The sequence below is a fragment of the Mirounga leonina genome, unplaced genomic scaffold (genome assembly GCF_011800145.1).
Source record: "Mirounga leonina isolate KUSES-001 unplaced genomic scaffold, KU_Mleo_1.0 Mir_125, whole genome shotgun sequence".
Classification (NCBI taxonomy): Eukaryota; Metazoa; Chordata; class Mammalia; order Carnivora; family Phocidae; genus Mirounga; species Mirounga leonina.
The window spans coordinates 55,417,011-55,429,144 of NW_023270305.1; the positions used below are offsets into that span (position 1 = coordinate 55,417,011).

At 37.1% G+C, this 12,134-nt stretch overlaps 1 pseudogene; it reads left to right on the top strand.

Moving 5' to 3' along the window:
* The first annotated feature begins 540 nt into the window (after nt 1-540).
* On the top strand, nt 541-11,522 carry LOC118007561 (annotated as a pseudogene).
* Nucleotides 11,523-12,134: the final 612 nt, after the last annotated feature.

The window sequence follows — 12,134 nt, forward strand, 5'->3', positions numbered from 1 at the left end:
TCTAGACAGCGAGGGAAATGGAGAGTCACAAGAGCATCTCTAGTCCAGGCTGAAAGAGAGCACGCAGCTTTCTGAACTGAACGCCGTGAACGGGGGACATCTAGGTTATTGCCATGACAATCCTAATTGTTGGCACCGCATCCTTATCGCGGGCTTTGTTCCGCTGGATTCACCCTGACAGCACACACAGACGGGTCGCTTTAACTCCCGGGCCGGTTTTGGAGAACATGTATCCAAGAAGCACCATCTTTTTGTTGCGGTAGCAAAACACACGGTCAAGGGGGGTCTCGACGGAATTGCCCTTTCTGGGCCTGCAGAGATCGGTACGAAGGAAGACGCGCACTCTGACCCCCGCAGGGAGGCTCTGACAGAGGAGGGGGCTGCGTTCCAAGTTACAGGCGATCCCAATTACTGCGAGACGGTGCGGCTCTGCGCGCTCCCTCTACGGGCTAATGTAACGTCCGCACATTGCATTTCTCCTTCTCCCTCCTTCTGTCCTCCCCCCTCCTCCCCCCACAAAGCCTCTGCGTGGCCTCCGGCATGCGGAGGCCGCCTAAGGGCCCCGAGGTTGTGCTCCGTGGAGCGAGTGCAAGATGGCTGCCCCGAGGCTGTTTGAAGCCGGCGCGTTTGAAGCTGCCGCGCGTGTTTGAAGCTGCGGCATTTGAAGCTGTCGGGCTTGAAGCTGGCGCGTGTGTTTGAAGCTGCGGCATTTGATGTTGCTGAGGACGTTTGTAAATTTGAGACAGACTTTAATATTGTTAGACGGTAGGGGAGTCCTTTTCAACCCCCTTTTCATTTTGTTCTTTACTTGAACTTTTTAAAAAGTTTTATTTGACTTTTTTTTTTCCCCCTACTATTTTAACTACTTATGTCAGCCGAGGAATGCTGTGATTCACAGCCATTATTGTAAGGAGGCTGTTATGTATTTTTAGTGCTGCTGGGACCATAGGAATTCTTGAGTGGCTTTGACTGGATACAACAATGTGGAGAATAATCCCAACTGTGAAAAGTGCTACTGTGGCCACAGAACAGTACAGAATAATTTTGAAAAAGGGCAGTCTCCTTGTTGCTTTTAGAAGAAGGCCGAGTGTGCCCGCTGTTGCATTTGCAAGATGGATGATGAGTGTAGAGGTAGAACAAATGCATGTGAGTAGAAGAAGTTGGGGGAGGCACAGGTGTAGGAATTAAATTTGCAATGTGCCAGGGGCAAAGCGTTCTGTAATTTCTTCCTATCATTTTGTCCTCTAAATTCTACAAGAACCAGAGGGGAAAGGTGCATGTTACTATGAAACAATACCGTCAGTCCTTTGGACAATACTATAAAACTGAATGGTGCTTTATTTGGAGACCACCTACTCTGAAAATGTGAGAGAGAAGGGAATGAGCGTTGCCGCTGTTGGTAAAGGAAAGAAAACAGATGCTTATCCTGTAGTGTGTACTTTGGGGCTTGGGAAATACTTTGCTTGGAGGAACCCTAGAGGTAGAAGTGAAAAGGGTGGAGGAAAAATTGGAAGGAGCCATGAGTCGGCACATCCAAAATGGACGTGATGAGAAGCACTTTAGTTTGGATGCAGATAATTTTTCACTTAATCCCCAGCCTGGAGCAACATCATGCACTTGCATGCAGAGTTTATGAAACGGCGTGTTCTAATGTCGTCTGTGGTTCCTCTCCGTTAGATTGTTTGGGATTGAAAGCTCCTTTGATGGGCCTGCCGTCAGTTTCTTTTTTTCCTTTGGAAGTGCGTCATTCTATTCTGCTGATGATCATTCTTTTGAAAATTGAGTGATGGTTTCTTGATATTAGCTATTTGTCAGCACTTGAACCTGTTTCTTTACATGTCCACCATTAGTTTTTTTCATTGGGTAGAACATAAATTCCATAAAGTCTACATCTACTTTTCGGCCATATTTGGATTGTATATCTACCCAGGACTGAGGTGCTTGGGTCAGTATTTTATTCATATTAGCAAAGATTTACAGTTCCTTCAGTTCACAGAAAAATCTACGTATTAAATCTATATCATTAAAATTGTACTATTGTCTCGTTGTAGAACTGGGCTGTATTCTAATAAATAATTTAAATGTGTGCTTTACCTGTTTAAGAGTAAGGTGTTGCATCTTGCATACCTTTTGAATGATGAAAACATTTCCCATGTCTTCATAGAACAGATGATCTTAGGCTTTATTTTCTTGCAAATAACTGTTTTCAAGGATTTCCCTTCATTCACTCAACATTTCTGATTTGGTAGGAATAGACATTTGCCAAGTATTTTCCTTTGTATTGTATAGATGCATTTTCTACTCCAACTTTTCATTATTAGCTCCTTCAGTTATAGTCCTTTGAATCCATGTGTCTTTTCCATTCTACTAATCATTTTTTACAGTGTTAATATTTTACCAAATTTGTGTTTTGAACTTCCTGTGAGCCATATTGATGTCATTCACTGAGAACTAAGTTCTTGCAGACTAACAGTCTAATGTACTAACAATCTATTTAACAAGTCATTTTATAAGTTATAAGATATTAAAAACTAAGTGACATGGGAAGTATACAGAATTAGTGGCTCTGCACATCTGACTCATCTACTGTTTCAGAACTTTGTTACAAACTTTCGTAACTCAAGGAGAGATGACATTATACCGCACAGGCAGACAGGTGCATGTATCCATGTATATATGGATATTTATTTCTTAATTTTTTATTCTCAAATCTTCTGATCGGATTTTTTCTTATTCCTCAACTTCTGTAATATTCATTTGATCCATAGTATTGCTTTTTTAAGTTTAGAATTTTTTAAAGATTTTCCTACTCTTTACCGTAAGTCTATATACAGTCCAGTAATCTACGTTTGGTGACAGAAGAATTGCTTGAGAACAGCTGAACACACATGCTTAAATGAGAACTACGTGCATTTTATTATACATTTGTGTAAGCATATCCACAGAAAAAGAATAAATGTTGTAAAGCTGATACATCTTCGTATCAGTTTAATCAGTCAGCCAGCATGTTCCATATCACTCTCGTTCCTTGCTGGTTTGTGCAAAGAAGTTGCTTCTTATTTTAACAATTTTTATTGTGGTTTCTTCTCACATAGTTTTTCTTTTTTGCTCTTTTCATTTTAATTAAAATTAACTGCAGTTAGCTTTTCTTTTTAATGGATTTCCACACATATGTGCTTCTTTCAATAAACACACAAAAAAGGGCCATTAATCCAAAAAATGATTTCTCTTCCTTGGCTCTGTAGCTCTTTCTCTCTCTCTCTAACCTGAGAGTTTTGTCCTATATCCATTTTCTCTGGCTCTATCAATGTCTTCTTCCATCCTACCATGATGAAGTTTGTAATTTGCCTCCTGTGGTAGAGAAATAGTAAGAATAACTTGCTGAGCTGGATTCAAGGTGAAATAGCATTTTCCATGACACAGCACAATGACCCCATTTTTTTGGAACTCTGTCTTCATTATAGAGCCAGGTCAGTGTTTAGCCATTTATCCAAAACATCGTATAGGCTTACTGATGTGATTGATTAATAGTTCTGAGATTTGTTATGACCTCACATTGTTAGTTTTTCATTAAGTGTTTCATCAGTTATTCTCCTTTGCATTCCTTTTTAAAATCAGCTCTATTGAGGTATTATTTACATACAGTAAAACTTACCTGTTATTAATATATATTTCAATGAGTTTTAACAAATATATATACTGTGTAACTAGCACTACAATCACATTGAGCATTTTCATCACTGTAAAACTGTCTCCCCTACCCTTTTGAAGTCAGTTTCCTACACTCATTCCCTGAACCCCAGCAACCTCTGATCTTCCTTCTTTTGTATAGTTTTATCTTTTTCAGAATTTTGTATCAGTGAAATCAAACTGTGTGCTCTTTTGTGTCTAGCTTCTTTCACTTAGCATAATGCTTTTAAATTTCATCCATGTTGTTGCATGAATTCGATTTTTCCGTGTTAGTGCTGAGTCGTAGTCTACTGTATTGGTAACTCCACAATTTGTTTATCCATTTACCATTTGATGACCTTTTTTGTTCTTTCCAGTTTGGGTGATTATGAAGAAAGATGCTGGAAACATTTGCATGCAGCTTTTTTGTGTGTGTGAAGTTAAGTTTAAATTTCTCTTGGGTAAATACCTAGGAGTGGGATTGCTGAGTCACATGGTACAAGTGTTGAATTTTATAAAAAAATAGCAAAATGTTTTTGAGAGTGGATGAACTATTTTGCATTTCCACCAGAGATGTACTAGAGTTCCAGTTATGCCTCATCATCACCAACACTTGGTGTTGTTAGTCTTTTTAATTTTAGCCATTATACTGAGTCTGTATTTCTTTTCAATATTTTTTTCAACTGCAATAATTTACTTCTGTTTTACCAACTTTATTATTGTTACTATATCCATTCGATTGCATTATGCTTTTATTTTTTTCACTTGTTATGTTCTTTATAACCTTGTTCTTTTGAAGTCTATATACATATTTTTATTTCTTGCTTTCTTTTAGTGCTTGGTAAAGTAAGGGAACTAAAATCTAAATATAAGTAGACCAGAGTCTTGAGTGAGCATGTTAAATAGTTGATTTTTGCCTTTATTTTTTAAGAACTAGGAATATAATATTTGAGGAAGGTTATATCTGACTTAAGATTCTGGGTTTTACTGGTGTCTATTTAGCATCACAGAAATTACAAATAGGATTGCATATTTAAAAATACCTGCAAACTGATTTTTCAATAACTAGATTTCTCAATAAATTTTCACACATCTTCAATAACTGAAGGATTACCATACAACTCAGCCCTGCCATTTTCTAAAATGGCTCTGTTTTATTCTTTGCCTCATTAGACAGCTTAGAGAACAGTGTACCATTGCCCATTAAAGAAACCACTTTTATTTAATCCAGTACCTACTAACATTTGTCAGAATTGGTGATTTTTTAGCCTTTTTTTTTATATAACAGTAACTGTTCTCAGATCTCTAGCTTTGTTCCCTGGATGTTAAAAAGACACATGGTCACTTTGTGAAAATCCTTCTTTAAAAATCCAGTGTAAATGAGAATTATCATCCTCTCTATCACCCTGTTCTTTTCCATCTAAGAGTGTTTCATTTCAATATGTGCTGGAACTCTGATTTTTCTCACTACCGTTCAGTTACTACTAGTTCAGGATTATTACCTGGCTAAGTAAGATTTCTTCACTAAAAAGTTTATATAGCAATCAAAATTGAATGCTAGTGAATTGCATAGCTATAAATTGTCTTTTCTCAAAGAACCATGCCTTAGGAGTCAACCCTTATTTCAGAAAATGGTTATAAGATGATCTTTAAACCTTGGTTAAAGTATATTCATTCTCTCATGAGTGAGTTATTTTATTGAGTTCTGTGTTTGAAGACAGGATTTCTATACAAATTTCTCAGTTTTGTCAGATAATGTAAACAATATGATACCATAAAGTGAAAATATAGTTGCTACTGAAGTCATGAATTAATCCAACTTCTTGGAAAATTCACTCTCAGTTCACTGAAGGGCTTCCTGTTGAATGGGAGGTATTTTTCCGTGTCACGTTTTCTCATAAAAATACACATTCTGTATCTTTGATTTTAAGTCTGGTATTATTTTAGTCGCTAAAGATACTGAGGGTGTTTGCTGGTAATAGAGTGAATAATGAAGCTAGAGAATTGTGGATATTTTTGGTTATCTTTTACCAACAGTTTTTACGAATCAATCTCATTTTCCCCTATTTCTATGTTCAGTTAATAATATTAACACAGACTTTTAAATTTTTCCTTAGAAATACTGTCAAAGCATGAGGGACTGGAATCTTCTTTGATATTTGGAAGAAAAAGATTGATGATAAAACAATATCAGAAGCAATTCAAGTTATTGTTTTATAGAATTCACTGTAGTAACAATAGAATTATGCTTCGTATTCTACAGTTACTGAGACTGAAGATAAAGGAACACACTTTACAAAGATTTTCTTTTAAAAGTGATTTGGTATGAAAATTTGGCAGTCATTTTTTAGTTAATCCATATTCCATATTCTACAAACATCTGGGTTTTGTGGGTGAACTAGCTGGTTTAAATACTAACTTAAACACTTCTTCAAACCCGAGATTCAGTTATTCCTTCAGAACCTTTGTATTTTGATTTGGGGCTGATTGAGATCATTCCTAGTATCTGTTCCTAGGTCATCATTAGGTATGTCTAACAAATGACCAAATGCATATATCTTTACACTGGATTTAATTTTTGTTTTCTAGAAAGTCAGACTGTGTTTTCTAAGGAACATGTACTGTGTGGATTTTTCTGGTGTCAAAATCCCAGCAACCAGGGGTAATTCTGAGTATTTGCTTGTGCCCAAATCCCTAAAGAATTCTTGTATCTTACTCTTCCATAATGGATATCTTCTTAGTCCAGCCTAAATCCTCCCTGGCAATTTGCATCACAGGAACCCCTACATCTGTTGTATAGTAGGGTTGAATCCAAGGGAATTAAGCTCTCCCCTTAGGAGCTATTGCTGTCATTCATGCTACACAGAGGGGGGCATTCCTGCCTTCTCTCTAACTCCAACCCCACTGCCTGGCCAGGAGAATTCTTAATAGTGTGTGATCCAGAAAATTAATTAACTATTTTAATACACTGTGCTTTTTAAATGTGATTCTTGTAAACTGGAACACTCTGGCATCATCCAAATTTAAATCTAAATCTTTTGGTGGGAAATTGTAATATGGGTGTTGTCTGATGATTTTTGATGAGATTAATTTTGAATTTTATTTTGAAATTATCTCTTATTTTAAGGAAAGGGAATCTATGAGAGAATCCTATTTACTTCTTTTACTAAGTACAGATATTTGTCATACCATACTTTTGATTATTTGCTATGTTGTACTCTGGATTGCTTCATCATTGTCACTGTGAAAAGTCTATAGCTTGTTTATTGCTTCCAAATTATGTGTGTCAGAATTGATTTCAAAATAAGTTTTTAGAATAATTTTTTGAGTCAACTGCTTTCATGCTTTCTAAAAATTAGAAAAATATGTATTGAAAAGTCCCATTTAAGATACAATGAAAATGCAAAATATCTTGATATATCATTAGCAAGAAAAAACATGTGGGAACTATATAATGAAAATGGTAAAAGTTTGCTGAGACCTAAGAGACAATTTTATCAACTGAAGATGAAATATATTAATGGTGGTCTGTTCTTCTCATAATAATTCATAGAACTGATATTACCTAATAAAACCACAGTAAGTTTTTTTTTTTAATTTGTCATAGTAAATCTAAAGTTTAGCTCTCAATATGAACAGGGGCAAATAGCCAATACAATTGTCTTATAAGTTATAAAGCTACAATACTCAAGACAGTGTCATTTTGACAAAACAATGGATAAGAAGGAAAAATCAAGACAGATTCAAATATGTAAAACTTCATTGTGTTGGTATCATAAATGAATGGGGCTGAGCTATTAAGAAGTGACTCAGGGACAATTGCTTAACACTTGTGGGAAAAAATAAATTAGATCTAGTCTCACTTCATATCATATATCAATATAAATTCCATGTGAGTTGAAGAGATAAATGTAAAAATATGAGATCTCTGGAAACTATAGAAAATAGAGTCAACTGACTGACTTAGTAATGATGAATAGTTTTAAGCATTATAAATAATTTTAAAAATCACAAGAGAAAATCCATAGATTTGACTACATGAAAAATTAATAATTTTTGAATGACAAAAACCAATACCTGGTTAAAAAAAATAACCTTAAAAAAAAACTATCAGCAGCAACTATTTCAGATGCTTTTCATCTTTATGGTCAACAAACTTGAAGGGGAGCAGATTTTGCAAACCCAAAATATGCCGCTTTGGCATGAGGATTATTTTGAGCTAAAGGCAATCGAAACTCAGCAGATGCAAGAAAAGTTCTTTTCCTCCCCCATCAACTACCTAAACTTACACTAGAAGGAGGGCTGTACGAGAAAGAGCTATTATAGAGATACCTTTCTACCTAAAAAACTTCTCTACACAACAGGGTAACCTTTGTTTTCCAAACCTCCCTCTCTCATCTTTCTGTACAAGGCCTTCCTCCCAGACCCCTACCGCTTTTGTTAGTCCAGGATGTTATATAAATCTCAATTACCTGACTGCCTCTAGAATCTTATCTCTCTTTAATTAAAACATTTTAATTAATTAATTAATTTATGAGAGAGAGAGAGAACAAGTGGGAGGGGGAGGAGCAGAGGGATAAGTAGGCTCCCCACTGAGCAGGGAGCCCTTGATGTGGGGTTGGATTCCAAGACTCTAGGATCATGACCTGAGCCAGGCAGAGGCTTAAGTGACTGAGCCACCCAGGTGCCCCTAGAGTCTTCTTTATATGACTTCTGTACATGGGTAATTTTGTTTGTTTTTTTCCTATTAATATGTCTTACATCTATTTAACTATTAGACAAACTAAAGAACCTAGAACCCAGAAGGGAAGAAGGGAATACTGTTTTCCCCCTAGAAACTCATATAAGTTAATACATAAAATGCTAAAATTCTAATAGGAAAATAGACCAAGAACAGGTTTTAGATGAGTCATAAAAGAAATTTTAACACAGTAAAAAAAAAAGTTCAGCTTAACTGGAAATCAAAATTATGTACCCATTAGCACCCCACTCAGAATTGTCCAGAATTGTTAATATTTTGGTGAATATTCTTCTAGTCTTTGTGATCTTTCATACCCCTCTATCCATTAATTGATCTATTGATTTATCCACCCATATATCTACCTTTCTACTTTCTATCAATTTAGCTCCATCCACTCATACATAAATGTTATATGCAGTTGATATGTAGTTTTTCTAAAACGAATCATAGTGCACACATTGCTTTTAACTTTTTTCCATTTAGTGTATTTTTTTATTTCTTCCCAGGTTATTATATTTTCTTCTTCTACAAAATATTCAATCTTTGTGTAATATTACAGTGTGTTGATATACCATGGCTTATTTGACCAAGCTCTCCTCCTGGGCATTTAGGTTGTTAACAGTTTTTCAAAAGAGATCACTGAACATCATTGCACAGATCAGATTATTTTCTAAGGGTAAATTTGAAAGGTTGGATTTACAGTATGCAAATATTTCAGGCTTTTGTTGCATGTTCCCCAGCTGTTCTTCAGAAAGATTTTAACTTTTACCTTTCCACCAGCAATGCATTGGAGTAATTATATCTCAGTCTTGCAAGCACTGTCTAATATAGTTAACATTTTATGTAAGTTATATAGATTGGCAATATTTTATTATTCTTTTACTTTGCATTTTTGATTACTAAAATGATAAACTCTTGTTTTACGGCCATTTTTTTTCTGTTGTGAAATTTCTAATCATGTCATTTACACCTATTTTCTATTGACATTAATCTCAGTATCAATTTTTAAAAGTTTTGTTTGTACTCAATTAAAAAAATGAGAAATAAGTGAAAAAATTAAAAAAACCATAAAAACTATGTTGTATTTAGGATAAATATACCTTAGATTATGTATATTAAAAACATAGAAATTTTTAAGATAACTAATTAATCAAATCTATCAATTTTTTTCTGTAGAGTTTCCACTTTTAAGCTATGTGATTTTGAACCCTTAGCAGATAACAGATTATATTAACTAAAATGAAAGAATATTTTGATTCATCCATTCCATTTTTCTTCAAGTTTATAGTTGAATCTTTCATTTTGGAAAGCATGATCAATGGAATTTTTTAGCATAGAGCCTTAAAGGAAAACTCAGAACCACCTGATTTTTAATTAAAATGAATTCTGTAGAAGGATTATATTATGACTTCCCAGTGACTTTCTTTTTAGTACTAAAAATTGGGCATATTAGAAAAAAAATTGGGTGAATTGGAAGGATTGAATTATATTAAGATCTTATGGAAGTTAAACATAATTATTTTTAGTGCTAATGGTTTTTGTGCATAGAATTTTTTTGTGCATACAATTATCCTGGGTTTGAGTAAGTAACTAATATTATCTTAGCAACCCACTTGGATCTTTGTTTTGGGACGAAATTTTGTTCCTGAACATTTAAATTTGGAAGGTTAAATTTATCTAGATGATACTCTTGATTTTAGAGGAGCAGATCTATACTGATCAGGTGAGAAAAATCTGAGGAGCTGAAGGTAGTAAGGGGAACTGCCTGATAGATGCTGAATGAGTTAATTGAGGGCATATGGTTACAGCTGTGGATTATAAGGTCTTATTTGGGTTCCTGGATCCAATTCCAACATACGTGTGAGGGCTTCCTATGCAACACCAAGCAGTACTTGGACACCAGCAGGGTGTCTGAGAATTCAACTCAATTCTGACATTATTTACCCCGCAGATAGCATCAGATTCCACAGGTTGAGGGCTCAGTCCTACAAGACTGTGGGCCACCTCACCCCACTCCCACCCCTGTTTCAACCCCCTCCTTCAGACTCCAGCCCCCAGTCACAAGCCCAGGCTGTTCCTCGTAGTTCTGATTGATTGGCTATAATTAGAAGTTCCCAAGATCAGACGAGATGGGGCGCGTTCAGGGTGGGATGGCCACAACCTCCTCCTCAGGTTAATTTGCTAGAGCGGCAAGCCTCATGGGTAGCAGGAGTGGAGAACGGACCCCACGGGGCCCTGCACAGGCCCACCGCTGACACATGCCGAGTTACCATCCCACTTGGTAGGCGGGTCAGCTGTGGCAGTCTGCCCCAGTCACCAACCCTGCAACGCGTAGCAGCCACGCTGCCGGCACCACCCGCTGCAGCTCAGGGAGCTGCAGCTCGCGGCCTCACGTCGAGGCTGCCTGCTGGAGGGGACAAGAAACTCATTGCCCAAAAAGTTTGGGGAACAGTAAGATGATTGGTTCAGTATAAGAAACCTATGGTTTCATCAGCAGAAATGACATGAAGGAAGATCTATCTGTACACCAGACCGCCAAAAAGAAGAACCCCAGGAAGTACCTTCACAGCTTAGGAGATGGACTGTGGAGTTTGACGTTGTTGATGGAGGAAAGGGCTTGGAGGCAGCAAATGTGACAGGCCCTGGTGGAGCTTCAGTGCAAGGCAGAGAATATGCAGCAGACTGTAACCATTATAGACGCTCCCCAAGTGGCAGGGGTCCTCCACGCTCCTCCCAGCAAAATTACCAGAATAGTGCGAGTGGGAAAAGGAGGGCTGGGAGAATGCTCCTGAAGACGAAGCCCAACAGCATCGCCCTCCTGCAGGCGAGGCTTACTAGGGTGGAGACCCAATGGGTGTGAACCAGTCTTCCAACCCTCCAGTACAAAGAGAGGTGATGGAGGGAGCTGACAAGGTGCGGGAGAACATGGTAGACCAGGAGGACCGAATACTCATTCCACCACTCACAGACTAGGGGTCCTCTTAACCAAAGACAGCCTAGAAAGAGGACCGCAGTGCAGAAAGGAAGAAAAAAAATCAAGGAATGAGACCCAAGGTCAGCAGCCACCTCAACAACGCTACCTCCGCCGCTTCATTACCAACGCAGATGGTAATTGAAAGCAGCCATTCAACCAGCTGAGAATTCATCCCCTCCGGAGGCTGAGCAGGGCGGGACTGAGTAAATGCGGGCTTGCCTTCTCTCCCATCATCTGGTTTAGTCATCCAACATGAAGAAATGAACATGAAATTCCAGCAATAGAGAGGAACAGAAGATTGGAGCGGAAGACCGTAAGTGCTTGCTTTTTGCCCATTGATTAGATGAATAGAGCTATCTTCATTGTCTATGCAGTATGCATTTTTTATTACTTTTACCTAAAGACCTCTCTTCGGTAATGTCAAACGTGGTTTTGTTTTTTTTAAAGCCTGTTTTTTTTTCCTCAATACACCTCTAAAGGTTTTTAAATTATTTCATGTCTGGTCAAGTTGAGATTTTTAAGAGCCTCATTTTAAATTTGTAATAAAAGTTTGCAATTTTATCTTTTTAAAGTCAACAAAGGGCAAGCACCTATTAATAAAAGTCTTAAATAATGGAAAATTTGCTAGAGCGGCTCACAGAACTCCGAAAACCCACATACTAACTACATTACCGATTTGTTACAAAAGAATATAACTCAGAAACAGCCTGATAGAAGAGATGCATAGCTCAAGGGCACAGAGCTTCCACG